Genomic DNA, 20,932 nt, shown 5'->3' on the forward strand with positions numbered 1-20,932 from the left:
TCCTGGATTTGGGCTCTTAGCCAAACCATAGTATGATTCAATTAAAAGCCCTGAAGAAGAACCTTTACTCTGGACTAAAGCCTAGCAACCAGCCTCTCAAACATTAAAAGCTAAGCTCTCATCAGCCCCAGCTTTGACTTTACCAAGTTTAGAAAAACTTTTCACCTCACATGTAACAGAAAAACAGACACAAGAATTGGGAGTTCTTACTCAGAAATTAAGAAATGAAACAAGACTGGTGGGCTATTTTTCAAAGTCACTAGATCATATGGCACAGGAGTGACTGGCTTGTCTCTGTGCAGTGGCTGCGACAGCCCTCCCAGTAGAAGAGGCTTCAAAACTTACTATGAGACAATCCTTGACAGCGGTGACTCCACATCAGGTCCAAAGTGTCCTAGAGACCAAAGCCACCAATGGATGACAGGAGGCCAACTTACTAACTACGACGCTATGCTTTTAGACACACCTGAAATGATACTTAAAACCTGTCACAGTTTAATCCCAGCTACCCTTATGCCTGGATCTGACCATCACACTTCTGTGTCGGACCATGACTGTTCAGAGATTATCTATATTGTTTATTCTAGCAGACCAGATTTAAAAGACTCCCCTGTTGAAAATAGAGGTGACAATTGGTTTACTGATGACAGTAGCTTCATGGATAAGGGAGAAAGAAAAGTTGGATAAGCTATAGTTAGTTTAACTAAGACCATTGAGGCCTTATTTAAATATTTCTGCTCAAAAGGCTGAATTAATAGCACTTACCCATACTCTTCAACTGACAAAAGGCCTAAATTTAATATTTATACTGGTTCCAGGGGCACCTGGATGGCTCAGTCAGTTACGTGTCTGCCTTCAACTCAAGTCATGATCTCATGGTTCACAAGTTCAATCCTTGCGTTAAGCTCTGTGCTGACAGCTCAGAGCCTGGAGCCTGTTTCACATTCTCTCTGTCCCTCCCTTGCTCACTCTCTGTCCCTGTCTCTGTCTCTCTCTCTCCCAAAAATAAATAAAAACATTAAAAAATTTTTTAATTAAAATCTTTAAAAATGTATACTTATACTGATTCCAAATATGCTTTCCTGGTGCTACATGCCCATGGGGCAATTTGGAAGGAAAGAGGATTATTATCAATCCATAACTCCCCAATCACATATGGGCCTGAAATCATCACTCTTCCTGTGACTATACACCTACTTAAGGAGGTAGCTAGAATTCACCTCAGAGGACATAAAAAAGATAGGACCTTAGAAAGGAAACAATTTAGCAGCCTATGCAGCCAAGCAGGCAGCGCAGAATAAACAAATATTAAGCCTTATACCAGTCTTGACTCCAAAAAAGTCCATAACTCCAGCCTATTCAGACCAAAAAATTCACATAGCCCAGGAATGAGGATATTCAAAAAATGCACAGAACTGGCATGTTAACTATGAGGAAAAAAATCTTTATACCCAAGAATAACCAATGGAAGGTAATACAAGGTTTACATCAGGCTGTTCATTTGGGCAAAGGTGCTTTAGAACATTTCATCAAAACTGTATTTGATGGAGGGGTGCCTGGGTTGCTCAGTCCGTTAAGTGCTCGACTCTTCGGTTTCGGCTCAGGTCATGATCTCACAGTTTGTGGGTTTGAAACCCACATTAAACCCCACAGGCTGTCAGCATGGAGCCTGCTTGGGATCTTTTTCTCCCTCTCTCTATGCCCCTCCCCCACTCACTGTCTCTGTCTCTTTCCCAAAATAAATAAACTTAAAAAAACTGTGATGGAGTAAATTTAACAACTACAATAAAACAGATCTATTGATCCTGTATAGTTTGTGCACAAGTAAATCCAAAAGGAGCAATCAGCACTACCTTCCCCCCCCCCCCACTTTTAAAACCAGTCCAGGGGAGCCTGGGCAGCTCAGTCAGTTAAGCATCAGACTTTTGGTTTCTGCTTAGGTCATGATCTCACAGTTTGTGGGATCAAGCCCCACATCAGGCTCTGTACTGACAGTATGGAACCTTCTTGGGATTCTCTCTCTCCCTCTCTCTGCCCTTCCCCCACTCATGTTCCCTCTCTCTCTCTCTCTCTCAAAATAAATAAATACACATTAAAAAAAACAACAACGCTGATCACATGCTCTCCAAACCTGATTTAACTGTAACTGAAAGTTCACCCATGTAAGCCTCAGAGACATGGTTTATTAAAAAGATTGGAAGTTGAATACAGCAGGGGACTTAAATCTAGAATGGAAAGGTCTATATCGGGTCATATTATATACTCCCACTGCAGTAAAGTTAGAGGGACACTCTCCTGGACCCATATATCTAGAATCAAACCTGTACCTCCTTTACAGGAAACCAACAAGCAAACTAGCATGTCTTCTTACTCTTGTGAACTCATGGAAGTCTCAAACTCCTCCCAGCAAGACAATGAAGATTGTATATTTTTCCTTCTCTGTTCACCAATTTTAGCAGACAATTCCTTTCTACAATGGGCACACATTACGCTGAGCTTCAAAATCAAGCAGCTTGCTGGATACGTGGAATTTTGCCCACATCAAGTATATCTGGGTTACCCTGGTGGGTTTTCTCTTTATGAGGCACTGATTGGCACTCTCTATGTACTTATATTTCAGAAATACTATAAAACCCTACTGACACCATGTTTCATGATAAATCTATCACAAATCACGATGTTTCGTCTTGGCCCATGGTCACTAAGACATGGAATTTACCAGGACATAACCAGACTTTTTCATACCCTCACACTATTACAATATAAACTGACTTTGCAAGCCCACAAACTGATGCCTGTCAACAAGTGCCTAGATTACAAAACCCTACTTATTGCTATACTGAGGAGGGTATATATCAAATTTGGGATACATATTTACAGCTCACACCCACCACTGGACAGCTCAGTTCAAAGGCAGTTTTATGCTGAGAACAAAGAAATCATACATACGATACCTGGGCAAATAACACCCGACATTTAGGATGGCTATCACTAGAAACATGTTCTCAAACCATTATACTCCAGGCTACTGACTGGTTTGCTACTGTTTGGATAAGGTGACCTGGCATCAGATGGCTACCTTCAAATGGAACCCACTGGTCATGTGGAACTAACCTATGCCCCTGGCTTATTCCAGGGTGGATAGGTCATTGCACCTTGGGTTTTGCCTAGATTCATGGACACATTGTCAAAACCATCTCTACCCAAGCTAATCTTCCCAATTTAAAACAAAGATGGACATGATCTGTTTTCCATTGGTATGATCATTTAGCATCCATTTTTTGCTCCATTTGTAGGGTTAGAAAGCATAATTTGGCATATGGAAACCCTTAATAAATACACTATTAATAAATACATCAAAAAGGCACTCAATGACTCTTAAAACAATATCTCCTTACTTAATACTGAGGTCACACAAATGGGCAAAGTGGTTCTACAAAACAGAATGGCTTTAGATGTTCTAACAGCAGCACAAGGAGTACATGTGCCATTATTAAAGCAGAATGCTGTGTATACATCCCAGATTATCATAAAAATGTCACAGGACTACTAAAAGATATGAATACTCAAATTAAGGCTCCACAAAATCCTTCCCTCGTTTTAAATGATTGGTTAAGTTCCTGGTTCAGGGGAGGACTAATGGACAACTATTAAGAATCTCCTTGTTGGACTACTCATTATTATGAACATTTTAATTCTAATATGTTGCCTTTTTCAATGTTTTTTTCACTTGGTGTGAAACTCCATCACTACAATAACTTCCCATCAACAGATTGTCCTTACCACACACAGAGATACTTCTTTGCCGTTTATATTGGACTCAGCTGCCTTTTGTAGCTCCCTTATGCACAACTGACTGACCAATGTTGACCCATAGATAGGTACATCTCTATGCCTCTATTCAGCAGGAAGAAGTACAGAAGACAAGACCTTCCACTCTCAGCAACCTTAAAGATTTAAGGATCAAAGTCGTTCAGAAAAGAAAATGATGAGGGAAACAGAGGCAACTTGCAGCCCATTGATAAACAGCTGAGACATACAAGCATGACCTTCTTCAAGGAGCTCATGGCTGCCTTATGTGCATGTTTTATTAGAGACTAAATGAACCTTATCGTGACAATAGACAGACCACCAAGGTCCTATAAACCTCGGTGTCAGCATAAAAAAATTCCTTAGAAACCTATGTTATCTCTATCCCTCCTCCTTCCACAAACTTAAAAGTATATAATCAGTCACTCCTCACAACCCCAGTGTAGCTCTTTCGACCCACAGGTCCTTATCCCCGTGCTATAATAAAATCACCTTTTTGCACTGAGAACATCTCAAGAATTCTTCCTTGACCATTCACTCTCGGGCCTAAACCTCATATCACTAACAGTGGTCATGGAATAGTTTGGGTGGTTTCTACTTTTTTAAAATTTTTATATATTGCTGAATTTTTAGAATGATGGACATATATACTTTATATAATCAGAAGATTCATAAACAGTTGGTACTTACTGATCACTTACTGTGCACAAGCACTTTACACTATTTTTTTAGTTTAGAGAGAGAGGGCATGAGCAGGGGAGAGGGCCAGAGGGAGGGAGAGAATCCTCAGCATGCTCCACGCTCAGCACGGAGCCCAACACAGGGCTCAAACTCACCAACCGTGAGATCATGACCTGAGCTGAAATAAAGAGTCAGACGCTTTACCAAATGAGCCACATGGGTGCCCCGAGTCACTTAAGTTTTAAAGCAAATGTATATGAGCAAGAGGGTGAAGTAAAAAAGGTTAGTCACCAGACACAGTGGAGACAGCAAGCAAAGAGACGAAAGTGACTTGCAGATTCTTGACTGGAACAATCAGGTGTATAATGATGCTATCAACCAGGACAGAAAACAGAGGAGTGGCAGATTGTGGGGAAAATAATGAACCTTATTTTACCCATTGAATTATGAGGCATGTCAAGGATGTCTGGGTAGGGCTGGCTGGTCGAGTGTTGGAGATGCAAATCTGGAACTTGCAATGTTTCAGCTAGAAGAGCAGGTGTGGGAGTAGTTAGCATACATACTTGAAGTTGTTGAACTCTGCACAAGTTACTCAGCCCCTCTGGGCCTTAGGGTCCTCATGTATAAAGCAAGGATGATAACAGTTTCCTCACAGAGACATTAAGAGGATTGAATCAGGGACACCTGGGTGGCTCAGTCAATTAAGCGTCTGACTTTGGCTCAGGTCATGATCTCATGGTTTGTGGGTTCAAGCCCTGCGTTGGGCTCTGTGCTGACAGCTCTGAGCCTGGAGCCTAATTCAGATTCTGTGTCTCCCTCTCTCTGCCCCTCCCCTGCTCGTGCTCTCTCCCTCTCTCAAAAATAAACATTAAAAAAATAAAAAAGAGGATTGAATCAGTCACTGTATGTAGAGTGCCTGGTATAGGGGCCAGCATGGTACAAGGACTGAATGACACTGAGAGGTGGACCACTGACAGATGGTGACAGGTCTAGGTGGCCAGGGCACTTCAGTATCACAAGTCAGAGCAAACACCTCTGAACTGGAGCAAACTGACTTCTGTGCTGATATAACTTAGACTAAATTGTATATAACCAAGTTTTCTGTATAAATTGCTCCTCTGGGGCGCCTGGGTGACTCAGTTGGTTGAGCGTCTGACTCTTGATTTCAGCTCAGGTCATGCTCCCAGGGTCATGGGATGGAGCCCTGCATTGGTACTCTTTATTCTCTTTCTCCCTCTTTCTCTCTCTGCTCCTCCCCTGCTTGCACATGGTCTCTCTCTCTCTCAAATGAAAAAAAAATTGCTCCTCTGGAAGTAGAAACCTAGCAAAGAATTAGTGACAGAGAGGAAATAACATAAATATATTAGGGCTTTAAAGGAATATATTCTTGAGAAATTATTATGTAACAGAAGGGTCTATAATAGTAATTTGGCTATATTATAGAATTTGTTTTGTAACAATTTTAAATTACTTTCATTGATATTTTTCAACTGTAATTGGCATCACTAGCCTATTAGACACAGTCTGTTAAATTACAGAAGTTTTGGAGTCAGAAGACCTGGGATTCAATTCCGGATCCATCATTTACAGGCCCCAAATTCTGTGTTCTATGTGTAGACAATGGCAGCATTACCATCCACTCACTAGTTCAAACTTGGAGTCACCTTCTGCTTCTCCTTTGCCTTTAACCCCCTGAATCCAACTGATCACCCAGTTCTGACAAGTTTGACTCCTGGTATCTCTTGATTCTGCCTGTTTGTCCTTGTCGTCATTGTCAGCCATGGCCGACAGTGTCATCATCTCATGTCTGACAGCCCCAACTAATGCACCTCCCACAGTGTGGCTTCCCCGTTGCCTCCAGAGTGATCTTCTTAAAACATTGCTGATTCTGTAAGCAGTGGAAGCACACACAGACTTCAAAAATGCAAACTCTTCGGGGCCCCTGGGTGGCTCAGTTGGTTGAGCTTCCAATTTCAGCTCAGGTCGTGATCTCAAGGTTCATGGGTTCGAGCCCTGCATCGGGCTCTGTGCTGACAGGTCGGATTCTGTGTCTCCTTCTCTCTGCCCCTCCCCCCTCAAAAATAAATAAACATTAAACAAAGTTCTTAATAAAAAATGCAAACTATTTAGAATGGCATTGAAACCCTGTACAATGTAACCGCAACTTTGTTTCCTAAGCTCAACCCTGTGACTTCTCTTCCTATACCTGCTGCTGTCTCTAATCCATGGGATTTCCACCACCCTCGCACTGCCTGGGTCTTCTCTACTCCCGCAGTTTCGCATGTAATGTGTTTTTCTTCCTACAAACCTCATCTTCCTCTACTCTACATAGCAAATTGATTTACACTTTCTGAGATTCAACTCATTGCTCTTAGCAAATATTTCCCAATGCTTTCTATCACATCCTCCTCTCTGGATTATAATTATTTTACATATTTACAATGAACATGAAGGTTCTTGAATGCATGTCTCCTTATATTCCTGGAACCCGGCCAAGAGTGTGGTACATAATAAATGTTTTTCAACTTTAAAGTGCTTTATAAAAAGTAATTTTCTAAAAAGAAATTGCTTTTCTGAGCTTCAGTTTCCTCATTTGTAAAGTTAGAATAAAAGTACCTACCACATAGAGCTGTTAGTAAATGGAACTCAGTAACTGGCATACAAGCATTTTGTAAGCCATGCATTTTTGTAACATTTAACTTTTGATCTAAAGTGATCTGTCTCTCAAGTATCGTTCTTTTTATACCAGTCTAACACCTGAAAAATAACAGACTCTTAATAATGCTTATTTATTTATATCCAATGTGAACACATTCTGCCTTAGCCAGTCTGGTCACTGTGGATTACTGATCACAAAGCATCAGGAGCATCTGAGTGAAAAAGATGTCAAACTAGCTCTATTTCTTATTTTTTAAATTCATTTTCATTTCATTTCATTTCATTTCATTTCATTTCATTTCATTTCATTTCATTTCATTTATCTTAATTCCAGTGTAGTTAACATTAGTGTTATTACATTAGTATCAGGTGTACAATATCGTGATTCAGCACTTCTGAACATCACCCGGTGCTCACCACAAGTGCCCTCCTTGATCCCTGCCACCTACTTCACCCAGCCTGGTATTTATTTGTGTTACCGCCCCCAGGTAGTTCTCTCCTTTCCGCTTGATGGCGCTATCACTCTAGTGCGGTATCACTCAAGTGCAGTAACAAGAAGCTACACCAGGGGGCTCCCTGCGTTTTCTGCAGGGAGAAATGGACTGCAAAAACCTTCAACCTGAATACTCCTGAGTTCTCAAGTAAAATATTTTGCTTTCTTTTGAAACAAACAATAGAGAAATGCAAAAACAAGTCACAAACCTGGAAATAACACCTTTATTTCTATCGAACCAGTGTCTGAGACTTTCTTAATTTTTTTGTCTGTCAAAAAGTAGACAGGAATTAATTCCCTTTTACTGAAGGTATTTAGAAACCAAGACAACCTGTCATTCAACTGGCAACTCCAGTATTATTTATTATCAAGAGGTTTGATCCCAGATTGAGCTGACTAGAAGACAAACCTGATAATACAAACATTTAATTACCACATTCCCAAGAAGATCCAGCAAATAGTATGGGGTGGGGATGGGGGGGGGCAGGGGGGACCTAAATAAATGGAAGTACATTTGATGCTTTTCTTCCTGAAAATAAACTACAAGTTATAATTCAAATGGCCCTAGATAAGGAGTCACAATGATTCTTTCTAATGCTGGATGGATTTCCAACTTCTGCTACCTTAGTGATCACTTAACTTTAGAGCTCTACTTTTTCATCTTTTTTTTTTTTTTTAAATAGACTTCACACCCAGCAGGGAGCCCAAGGCAGGCTTAACTCAAGACCCTGAGATCAAGATCTGAGCTGAGATCAAGAGCTGGATACTTAACCAACTGAGCCACCTAGGCACCCCCAACTGTTTCATCTTCAAATGAAGTTTTTGGGTGATGGTCTTTTCAAAAGTCAGCTTTAATGAGATATTATTTGCATATACAGTTTGCCATTTTTAAGGTAATTAGATGAGTTCTGAAAAATGTATATTGTCTTGTAACCCCCACCACCATCATCAAGGTATAGAACACTTCATTTCCATCCCCACAAGACTTCCTTCCTGCCTCTTTTTAGGCACTCTCCTTCCCTTATTCCCAGCCCTTGAACAACACAGACCTGATTTTCATCACTACAGTTTTGCCTTTTTAAAAAATTTGTCTGTTGTTTTCGAAATTCATCAACACGTACACATCAGTAATCTATTGCTGAAGAGTATGTCGTTGCATGAATATATGACAATTTTTTTCTGTCAGTTGATGACCATTTGGGTTGTTCCCAGGTTTATGCTTTTAATTTTTATTAAAAGTCTACTATTGTCAGCAAGGCTTCTTGCTCACCTGTACACCCCATCAATTAAAACCAGAAATAGACAAGACCGCTTAACTCATGCTCGAACTAAAGACCATTGTGCTTATTTCTTATCGCACTTTTTTGAAGCATTGATGGAGATGTTTTGCAACGACCAGAATATTCCAACTGTGGTGTTTAAATGTGGTGTCTGTCCAATCAGATGGGAGCCCCCAAATGTGGGGCAATGATTGGGTGGAGACAGGTGGCAGAGAGGTGAAAGAATTCACCCAAAGCAGAACAAAGGTGATAGAAGTTTATTGAATACACCAAAAGGGAGCTGCGGGCAGGACAGCAGAGGAGATGCTATCTGCCAGGAGGCGGTGTGTGGGGACTGTTTTTAAAGAAGGACGGTGGGGAAGTATGGCAATGAACAGAATTTTCCCTTTTTTTGGTGACTGCGTCTGGCTTCAAGTAGCCCATTGGTTAGTTAGGGACTATGGGTATTTTGGGGTGGGTCACCTGAGGGGCCTGCCTGTATTCAACCAGGGGGTTGCTCTGGGCCCTTTTCTACATTCCATTGCTCTAGCCTGTTTGCCTAAAAGGGGCCTCTATACCAGACACCAGACCAAAAAAGCTCTGATAACAATGGAATGCCTACAAGACCACATCCCACACATTCCCTCCCCTGCCCAGGATCATGGGCTGAACACCTATCGACCTTCACCCATGATCACGTGCTCTCTGCCTACTCTCTTTGCATGTACCCACCTGAACCTCACCTTATAAAACTCTAGATGTCCATCTTGCCCACAGAGAGGTTGGTTGTTAAAGCTTGAGCCTGCCACCTCCCCATCTCTGGCTGCCAGCACCTGAAATAAATTTCTCCCTTTATGTTTTCCTTGAGGTATTGGCACCTCTAAGTTTATCTAAGTTTGAGTTTATCTAAATTTGTTTGGCAACAGTGTTGGCAAACCCAGCAAGGAGCTATGCTTTGATTTGTCCAGCCTTCTGGGGATTTCCTGGGAAGGAGCAGTTGATCTTGGCAATGCCAAGGGGCCCTGGGGCTTTCCCAAGTTAGTGGTGGTGATGGATCAGTGACCCTATGAATACTCATATACAAGTCTTTGAGTGAACATGTTTTCATTTCTCTTAGGTAAATACTTATAAGTGGGATTTCTGAGTTAGATTTAAGTGTACTTTAATTCTATAATTAATAAAAGTTTCTACAAACTTTTCTAAAGCGGCTATATTATTTCTCTTTCCAGTTGGCAACAAAGAGTTGCAATTGTCCTGCATACTGTCAGTCTTATTTTAACCATTCTAAGGGGTTTGCAGAAGCACCCAACAGTGGCTTTAATTTGCATTTCCCTCAGCGATAATGATGTTGAGTATCTTTCCTTCTATTTTGTTCCTCCATGTATCTTCTTTGGTCAAAGAAGATATCTTTAAATCTTTCAGCCATTTTTAAAATTGAGTTGTTTGAAAGGCCCCTGGGTGGCTCAGTCGGTTGGATATTCTACTCTTGATCTTGGCTCAGGTCGTGATTCTAGGGTTGTGGGATCGAGCCCTGAGTCGGGTTCTGTGCTGAGGTGGAGCCTACTTGGGATTATCTCTCTCTCCCTCTCCACTTGGCCCTCTCCCCCACCTTCTGTCTTTCTTTCTTTTTTTTTTTTTAAGGAATGCTTTAAAATTGAGTTGTTTGAAAAAATAAAATTGATTTGTCTTATTACTGAATACTTGGTATATTCTGGGAAAATGTCCCTATCAGATTTATTTTTTCAAATGTTTTCTCCCAGCCAGTTGCTTGCCTTTGTAACTACATAATAGTGTCATTTGAAGAGAAAACCACTGACACATATGTAAACAGTCAAATTCTTCAGATCTCATTTTCTTCACATTTAAAATGAGATCTTTAGGTAAATGTTCTTTTCTTTTTATAATGGCTTGATTGAGATATATTTCACATAACCCAGAATTCACCCTTTTAATGTCACCAATTCAGTGGTTTTTAGTATGGTTCAGAGTTGTGTGACTGTCACCACTGTGTAATTTCCAAATATTTTCATCACCTCGAAAAGAAACCTTACATCCATTGGTAGTCATTCCCCTCTTTCCCAGCACCTAAGAACCATTAATCTAAATTCCGTCTCAATGGGTATACCTATTTTGGACATTTCATATGAAAGGAAGCATACAATATTTGGTATTTTATGTCTAGCTTCTTTCATTGAACATGTCTTCTTTTTCTTATTTTTTTTTTTTGAGGGGGACACAAATCAGCTAGGAGCTCACTTTTTTGTTTTATTTTCTTAGAGAGAGAGAGAGAGAGAGAGAAGTGGGGCTCACCCAATGCGGGACTTGAACTCATGAACCATGAGATCATGACCTGAGCCGAAGTCAAATGCTTAATGGCTGAGCCACCCAGGTGCTCTGCATAATGTTTTTAAGAATCATCATGCTGTAGTTTCAGTAGTTCATCCCTTTTTTATTACTGAATGACATTCTATTGTGTGCATATACCACATGTTGTTTATCCATTCATCAATTAATGGACATGCAGGTCATTTTTACTTTAGTTTTTATGAAAAACACTGCTGTAAACATTTGTGCACAAGCTTTTGTGTGGACATAGTTTCACTTCTCAAAGGTACAAGCCTACAAGTGGAATTGTAGTGTCATGTGGTAACTCTATATTTAAAAATTGAGGAGGGGTGCCTGGGTGGCTGAGTCAGTTAAGCATCCAGCTTCAGCTCAGGTCATGATCTCATGGTCTGTGGGTTCTGGCCCCAAGTTGGGCTCTGTGCTGACAGCCCAGAGCCTGCTTCGATTCTGTGTTTCCCTCTCTCTCCACCCGACCCCTGCTTGCACTCTGTCTCTCTCTCTCTCTCTTTCTCTCAAGAGTGAATAAACATTAAAAAACAAATTTAAAAAATTTTTGGCAATTAAACAATTAAAATTGTTTCCCAAAGTGGCTTCCCGGCTTTTACTACCGCAAAGCATGAGAATCCAGTTTCCCCACATCCTCACTAATGCTTATTTTTTTTTTATTTTTACACCATATATTTCTTTATTTAAAAATTTTTCTGCATTGTTTGTTGTGGTCTTCCTCCTCCCTACTAACCTCTATTAATGTCTTTTTAAAAATTATTTTAATGTTTATTATTTTTGAGAAAGAGAGAGAGAAAAAAAAAACATTAGTGGGGGAGGGGCAAAGAGAGAGGGAGACACAGAATAGGAAGCAGGTTCCAGGCTCTGAGCTGTCAGCACAGAACCTGACACAGGGCTTGAACTAACCAGCCGAGATCTCGTGACCTGAGCTGAGGTCAAATGCTTAACTGATGGAGCCACCCAGGTGCCCTATTAACGTCTGTTTTTTGTTTTATTTTTTATTATATTTTTTAACGTTTTTATTTATTTTTGAGATAAAGAGAGACAGAGCATGAACGGGGGAGGGGCAGAGAGAGAGGGAGACACAGAATCAGAAGTAGGCTCCAGGCTCCGAGCCATCAGCCCAGAGCCTGACGCGGGGCTCGAACTCACGGACTGTGAGATCGTGACCTGACTGTGAGATCGTGACCTGAGCCGAAGTCGGACGCTTAACCAACTGAGCCACCCAGGCGCCCCTTAATGTCTGTTTTTAAAAAATAGCTATCCTAGTGAATATTAAGTGGTATCTAATTGCAGTTTTGATTTGCCTTTCCCTGATGATGAATGATGTTGAGCATCTTTCCAGGGCTTAGTGGCCATTTTTATATCTCCTTGGAGAAATAAATGTCTGATAAAATCCTCTGCCCATTTTTCTTTATTTTTTTTATTTAAAAAAATTTTTTTAAATATGAAATTTATCCTGAAATTGGTTTCCATACAACACCCAGTGCTCATCCCAACAGGTGCCCTCCTCAATGCCCATCACCCACACTCCCCTCCCTCCCACCACCCACCAACCCTCAGTTTTTTCTCAGTTTTTAAGAGTCTCTTATGGTTTGGCTCCCTCCCTCTCTAACCTTTTTGTTTCCTTCCCCTCCCCCATGGTCTGCTGTTAAGTTTCTCAGGACCCACATAGGAGTGAAAACATATGGTATCTGTCTTTCTCTTTATGACTTATTTCACTTAGCATAACACTCTCGAGCTCCATCCACATTGCTAAAAAGGCCGTATTTCATTCTTTCTCATTGCCAAGTAGTATTCCATTGTGTATATAAACTACAATTTCTTTATCCATTCATCAGTTGATGGACATTGAGGCTCTTTCCATAATTTGGCTATTGTTGAAAGCACTGCTATAAACATTGGGTACAAGTGCCCCTATGCATCAGCACTCCTGTATCCCTTGGGTAAACTCCTATCAGTGCTATTGCTGGGTCATAGGGTATATCTAGTTTTAATTTTTTGAGGAAACTCCACACTGTTTTCCAGAGCAGCTTCACCAGTTTGCATTCCCACCAATAGTGCAAAAGGGTTCCCGTTTCTCCACATTCTCTCCAGAATCTATAGTCTCCTGTTTTGTTCATTTTAGCTACTCTGACTGGCATGAGGTGATATCTGAGTGTGGTTTTGATTTGTATTTCCCTGATGAGGAGCAACGTTGAGCATCTTTTCAGGTGCCTGTTGGCCATCTGGATGTCTTCTTTAGAGAAGTGTCTATTCATGTTTTCTGCCCATTTCTTCACTGGATTATTTGCATTTCGGGTGTGGAGTTTGGTGAGCTCTTTATAGATTTTGGATACTAGCCCTTTGTCAAATATGTCTTTAGCAAATATCTTTTCCCATTCCGTTGGTTGCCTTTCAGTTTTGTTGATTGTTTCCTTGGCAGTGCAGAAGCTTTTTATCTTCATGAGGTCCCAATAGTTCATTTTTACTTTTAATTACCTTGCCTTTGGGGATGTGTCAAGTAAGAAATTGCTGCAGCTGAGGTCAGAGAGGTTTTTTTCTTGCTTTCTCCTCTAGGATTTTGATGGTTTCCTGTCTCACATTCAGGTCCTTTATCCATTTTGAGTTCATTTTTGTGAATGGTGTAAGAAAGTGGTCTAGTTTCATCCTTCTGCATGTTGCTGTCCAGTTCTCCCAGCACCATTTGTTAAAGAGACTGTCTTTTTTTCATTCTTTCCAAGAATATTTGTCAAAGATCTTTCCAAGATCTATTTGTCAAAGATTAGTTAGCCATACTTTTGTGGGTCTAATTCTGGGGTTTCTATTCTATTCCATTGGTCTATGTGTCTGTTTTTGTGCAATACCATGCTGTCTTGATGACTACAGCTTTGTAGTAGAGGCTAATGTCTGGGATTGTGATGCCTCCTGCTTTGGTCTTCTTCTTCAAAATTATTTTGGCTATTCGGGGTCTTTTGTGGTTCCATACAAATTTTAGGATTGTTTGTTCTAGCTTCGAGAAGAATGCTGGTGCAATTTTGATTGGGATTGCATTGAATGTGTAGATAGCTTTGGGTAGTGTTGATGTTTTAACACTATTTATTCTTCCAATCCATGAGCATGGAATGTTTTTCCATTTCTTTATGTCTTCTTCAATTTCCTTCATAAGCTTTCTATAGTTTTCGGCATACAGATCTTTTGTATCTTTGGTTAGGTTTATTCCTAGGTATTTTATGCTTCTTGGTGCAATTGTGAATGGGATCAGTTTCTTTATTTGTCTTTCTGTTACTTCATTATTAGTGTATAAGAATGAAACTGATTTCTGTACATTGATTTTGTATCCTGCAACTTTGCTGAATTCATGTATCAGTTCTAGCAGACTTTTGGTAGAGTCTATCGGGTTTTCCATGTATAATATCATGTCATCTGCAAAAAGTGAAAGCTTGACATCATCATTGCCAATTTTGATGCCTTTGATTTCCCTTTGTTGTCTGATTGCTGATGCTAGCAGTTCCAACACTATGTTAAACAACAGCGGTGAGAGTGGGCATCCCTGTTGTGTTCCTGATCTCAGGGGGAAAGCTCTCAGTTTTTCCCCATTGAGGATGATGTTAGCTGTGGGATTTTCATAAATGGCTTTTATGATGTTTAAGTGTATTCCTTCTATCCCGACTTTCTCGAGGGTTTTTATTAAGAAAGGATGCTGAATTTTGTCAAATGCTTTTTCTGCATCGATTGACAGGATCATATGGTTCTTATCTTTTCTTTTATTAATGTGATGTATCACGTTGATTGATTTGCAACTGTTGAACCAGCCCTGCAGCCCAGGAATGAATCCCACTTGATCATGGTGTATAATTCTTTTTATAGGCTATTGAATTCGATTTGCTAGTATCTTATTGAGAATTTCTGCATCCATATTCATCAGGGATATTGGCCTGTAGTTCTCTTTTTTTGCTGGGTCTCTGTCTGCTTTAGGAATCAAAGTAATACTGGCTTCATAGAATGAGTCTGGAAGTTTTCCTTCCCTTTCTATTTTTTGGAACAGCTTGAGAAGGATAGGTATTATCTCTGCTTTAAATGTCTGGTAGAATTACCCAGGGAAGCCATCTGGTGCTGGACTCTTATTTGTTGGGAGATTTTTCATAACTGATTCAATTTCTTCACTGGTTATGGGTCTGTTCAAGTTTTCTATTTCTTCCTGTTTGAGTTTTGGAACCGTGTGGGTGCTTAGGAATTTGTCCATTTCTTCCAGGTTGTCCAGTTTGTTGGCATATAACTTTTCATAGTATTCCCTGATAATTGCTTGTATTTCTGAGGGATTGGTTGTAATAATTCCATTTTCATTCATGATTTTATCTATTTGGGTCATCTCCCTTTTCTTTTTGAGAAGCCTGGCTAGAGGTTTGTCAATTTTGTTTATTTTTTCAAAAAACCAACTCTTGGTTTCATTGATCTGCTCTACAGTTTTTTTAGATTCTATATTGTTTATTTCTGCTCTGATCTTATTATTTCTCTTCTTCTGCTGGGTTTGGGGTGTCTTTGCTGTTCTGCTTCTAGTTCCTTTACGTGTGCTGTTAGATTTTGTATTTGGGATTCTTGAGATAGGCCTGGATTGCAATGTATTTTCCTCTCATGACTGCCTTCACTGCATCCCAAAGCATTTGGATTGTTGTATTTTCATTTTCATTTGTTTCCATGTATTTTTTAATTTCTTCTCTGACTGCCTGGTTGACCCATTCATTCTTTAGTAGGGTGTTCTTTAACCTCCATGCTTTTGGAGGTTTTCCAGACTTTTTCCTGTGGTTGATTTCAAGCTTCATAGCATTGTGGTCTGAAAGTATGCATGGTATGATCTCAATTCTTTTATACTTATGAAGGGCTGTTTTGTGACCCGGTATGTGATCTATCTTGGAGAATGTTCCATGTGCACTCAAGAAGAAAGTATATTCTGTCACTTTGGGATGCAGAGTTCTAAATATATCTGTAAGTCCATCTGGTCCAATGTATCATTCAGGGCCCTTGTTTCTTTATTGATCCTGAGTCTAGATTATCTATCCATTGTTGTAAGTGGAGTATTAAAGTCCTCTGCATTCACCACATTCTTATCAATAAGGTTGCTTATGTTTGTGAGTAATTGCTTTATATATCTGGGGGCTCCTGTATTCAGCACATAGACATTTATAATTGTTAGCTCGTCCTGATGGATAGACCCTATAATTATTATATAATGCCCTTCTTCATCTCCTGTTACTGCCTTTAATTTAAAGTCTAGTTTGTCTGATATAAGTATGGCTCCTCCAGCTTTCTTTTGACTTCCAGTAGCATGGTAGATAGTTCTCCATCTCCTCATTTTCAATCTGAAGGTGTCCTCAGGTCTAAAATGAGTCTCTTGTAGACAGCAGATAGATGGGTCTTGTTTTTTTTCCATTCTGACCCTAAGTCTTTTGGTTGGCGTATTTAGTCCATTTACATTCAGTGTTATTATAGAAAGATATGGGTTTAGACTCATTGTGATGTCTGTAGGTTTCATGCTTGTAGTGATGTCTCTGGTACTTTGTGGTCCTTGCAACATTTCACTCACAGAATCCCCCTTAGGATCTCTTGTAGGGCTGGTTTAGTGGTGATGAATTCCTTCAGTTTTTGTTTGTTTGGGAAGACCTTTATCTCTCCTTCTATTCTGAGTGACAGACTTGCTGGATAAAGGATTCTCGGCTGCATATTTTTCTGTTCATCGCATTGAAGATTTCCTGCCATTCCTTTCTGGCCTGCCAAGTTTCAGTAGATAGATCCGTCACTAGTCTTATCGGTCTCGCTTTATATGTTAGAGCGTGTTTATCCCTAGCTGGCTTTCAAAATTTTCTTTTTATCCTTGTATTTTGCCAGTTTCACTATGATATGTCGTGCAGAAGGTTGATTCAAGTTACATCTTAAGGGAGTTCTCTGTGCCTCTTGGATTTCAATGCTTGTTTCCTTCCCCAGATCAGGGAAGTTCTCAACTATGATATGTTCTAGTACACCTTCATCCCCTTTCTCTCTCTCTTCCTCTTCTGGAATCCCTATTATACAGATATTGTTCTGTTTGGTTGCATCACTTAGTTCTCTAATTCTCCCCTCATACTCCTGGATGTTTTTATCTCTCTTTTTCTCAGCTTCCTCTTTTTCCATAATTTTATCTTCTAATTCACCTATTCTCTCCTCTGCCTCTTCAATCCATGCTATGGCCACCTCCATTTTATTTTGCACCTCATTTATAGCATTTTTAGCTCCTCATGACTGTTTCTTAGTCCCTTGATCTCTGTAGTAATAGATTCTCTGCTGTCCTCTATACTTTTTTCAAGCCCAGTGATTAATTTTATGACTATTATTTTAAATTCATGTTCTGTTATATTGCTTAAATCGTTTTTGATCAATTCGTTAGCTGTCGCTACTCCTGGAGTTTCTTTTGAGGAGAATTCTTCCGTTTCATCATTTTGGCTAGTCCCTGGAGTGGCGAGGAACTGCAGGGCACTTCCCCTGTGTTGTCTGGAGTAACTTGCGTTGGTGGGCGGGGCTGCAGTCTGACCTGATTCCTGTCCCCAGCCTACCGCTGGGGCCACAGTCAGACTGGTGTGTACCTTATCTTCCCCTCTTCCAGGGGCAGGACTCACGGTAGAGTGGTGTGGCCCCTGTCTGGTCTACTTGCAAACTGCCAGGCTTGTGGTGCTGCTTTGATGGGAACCTGCATAATAGCCGGGGTCAATCCGCAAGGTGCACAGCGACAGGAGGGGCAGGTTTAGCTTGCTTTGCCGTGGGTTGTTCCCTGCAGGAGGGGCCCTGCAGCACCAGGAGGGAGGCAGACCCGTTAGAGGGATGGATCCACAGAAGCACAGCGTTGGGTGTTTGTGAGGTGCAAGCAAGTTCGGTGTCAAGAACTGGTTCCCTTTGGGATTTCGGCTAGGGGATGGGCGAGGGAAATGGTGCTGGCCAGCACCTTTTTTCCCTGTCGAGCTGAGCTCTGTCTTCCAGCGCTCAACACCTCTCTCTCCCAGTGTCCTCTCACCCTTCCGCTCTCTGAGCAGAGCTGTTGACTTACAACATTTCAGATGTTAAGTTCCGCTGGCTGTCAGAATTCACGAAGTCTGTTCCCTCCGCTTTTGCAAGCCAGACTCGGGGGCTCTGCCTTGCCGGGCAGGCTGCCCCTCCACCACCCCAGCTCCTGCCCACCAGTCCGTGGAGCACGCACTGCCTCTCCATCCTTCCTACCCTCTTCCATGGTCCTCTTGTCTACGCTTGGCTCCAGAGAGTCCGTTCTGCTAGTCTTCTGGCGGTTTTCTGGGTTATTTAGGCAGATGTGGGTGGAATCTAAGTGATCAGCAGGAAAAGGTGAGTCCAGCATCCTCCTATGCCGCTATCTTCTCCTCTTTATTTTTTTTAAATATGAAATTTATTGTCAGGTTGGTTTCCATACAACACCCAGTGCTCATCCCAACAGGTGCCCTCCTCAATGCCCATCACCAACTTTCCCCTCCCTCCCACCCCCCATCAACCCTCAGTTTATTCTGTTTTTAAGAGTCACTTATGGTTTGTCCTTTGCCTATTTTAAAATCGGGTTGTTTGTGAGGCACCTGGGTGGCTTGGTTGGTTGAGCGTCTGACTTCAGCTTGGGTCATGATCTCATGGTTTGTGAGTTCCAGCCCACATCAGGCTCTCTGCTGTCAGTGCAGAGACTGCTTCAGATCCTCTGTCTACTTCTCTCTACCCCTCCTCCACCTCACACGTGCTCTTTCTCTCTCAAAAATAAATAAACGTTCAGAAAATTTTCTTAATTGGGTTGTTTGGTTTTTGTTGTTGAGTTTTAAGACTTCTTTATGTATTCTGGATATAACTCCCTTATCTAAGATACAATTTGTAAATATTTTCTTCCATTGTTTGAGTTTTCACTTTCTTGACAGTGTCCTTTGGCACAAAATTTTTAGTTTTGGTGAAGCCCAATATATCTTTTTTTCTTTGGTTACTTGTGCTTTTGACATTATATTTAAGAAACCGTTGTCTAATCCAAGGTCACAAAGATCTACACCCATGTTGTTTTCTAAGAACTTGGTGGTTTTAGTTGTTACGTGTAGGTCTTTCACCCATTCTAAGTTAAATTTTATCCAATGACATTCTTATATATGTGGATATCCAGTTGTCCCAACATCATTTTTCTAAACTATCACTCTTTCTCCATTGGATTGTCTTGACACCCTTGTCAAAAGTCAGGTGACCATAAACAGTGTGGTACTGTCATGAAGACAGACATATAGACCAATGGAATACAATAAAGAGCCCAAAAATAAACTCTTGCATGTATGGTCAAATGATTTTGACAAGGGTACCAAGACAATTCAATGAGGGAAGGACAGTCTTCGCAACAAATGGTACTAGAAAAACTAGATATTCACTCGCAAAAGAGTGAATGGATCTTAAACTAACATCATATACAAAAATTAACTCAAAAGGGAAAGAAGACATAACTGTGAGACCTACAAGTATGAAACTCTTCGAGGAAAATATACAACAAAAGCTGCACAGCATTGGGTTCGTTATTGATTTCCTGGTATGACACCAAAGGCACAGAAATCAAAATAAAAAATAGATTAGACCTCATGAAAAATGTTTAATTATGTGCATCAAAAGACATTATCAACAGAATAAAAAGGCAACCCACAAAATGGAAGGAAAGATTTGCAAATCATATATATGTAAGAGATTAATATCCAGAATATTTGGAGAGCACCTAAAACTCAACAACAAAAAACCAACAACCTGATTAAAAATTGGGCAAAAGACTTAGACAGGCATTTCTCAAAGAAGATACACAGATGATCAAGAAGCACATGAAAAGATGCTCAGTATCACTAATCATTAGGTAAATGCAAATCAAAAGTACAAATCCATTAAAATAGCTACTATCTAACAAAAGCATAAAACAACAGGTGTCAGTGAGGATGTGGAGAAAATGAAACCCTTGTGCACTGTCAGAGGAATGTAAAATGGTACAACTCCTATGGAAAAGAGATGACAGTTCCCTGAAAAATTAAAAATGCAATTACCATATGATCCAGCATTCCACTTCCAGATATATATCCAAAAGAATTGGAAGCAGGGACTCATACATATTTTTACACCCCTGTGCATAACAACGTTATTCACAATTGTTAAAACATGGAAGCAACCCTAGCAAATATACAATGGAATATATCATTCAGCCTTAAATAGGAAGAAGATTCTGACACATGCTATAACATGGGTAAACCTTGAAGACATTATGCTAAGTAAAATGAGTCAGTCACAAAAAGACAAATATTATATGTTTCTACCTATATGAGATAGGTGTTTAGAGTAGTCAAAATTATAAAGACAGAAAATAGAATTGTATTTTCCAGGAGCTGGAAAGGGGAAATGAGGAGTTATTGTTTAAGGGGTAGAGGGCTTCAATTTTACAGGATTCAAAGTTATGAAAATGAATGGTGGAGATGGTTATGAATCTCCATTATGAATGCATTTAACATCACTGAAATGTACACTTGAAAATGATTCAGATGGAAAATTTTATGTTATGATATTTTATCTCAGTACTTTTTTTTTTAAATCAACTGACTGAAAATGCAATGGTTTATTTCTGGACTCTCAATCCGATTTTGTTTATCTTGTATCTAGTCTTATGCCAGTACCGCAG

General features: G+C 40.3%; 1 long non-coding RNA gene across 2 annotated transcripts in view; it reads left to right on the plus strand.

Annotated features, from left to right (window-relative positions):
• Positions 1–20,932, plus strand: part of LOC128311823 (uncharacterized) — a 95,738-nt gene that overhangs the window by 62,029 nt on the left and 12,777 nt on the right. The window contains exon 4 of one of the 2 annotated variants that reach the window (XR_008290456.1): positions 8,326–11,167. The exons of the other annotated variant lie outside the window; for it this stretch is intronic. This is a non-coding gene — a long non-coding RNA (uncharacterized LOC128311823). Of the gene's footprint in view, positions 1–8,325; positions 11,168–20,932 lie in introns of those variants that run through there. 2 annotated transcript variants of the gene reach the window in all.

The sequence above is a fragment of the Acinonyx jubatus genome, chromosome D1 (assembly GCF_027475565.1).
Source record: "Acinonyx jubatus isolate Ajub_Pintada_27869175 chromosome D1, VMU_Ajub_asm_v1.0, whole genome shotgun sequence".
Lineage (NCBI taxonomy): Eukaryota > Metazoa > Chordata > Mammalia > Carnivora > Felidae > Acinonyx > Acinonyx jubatus.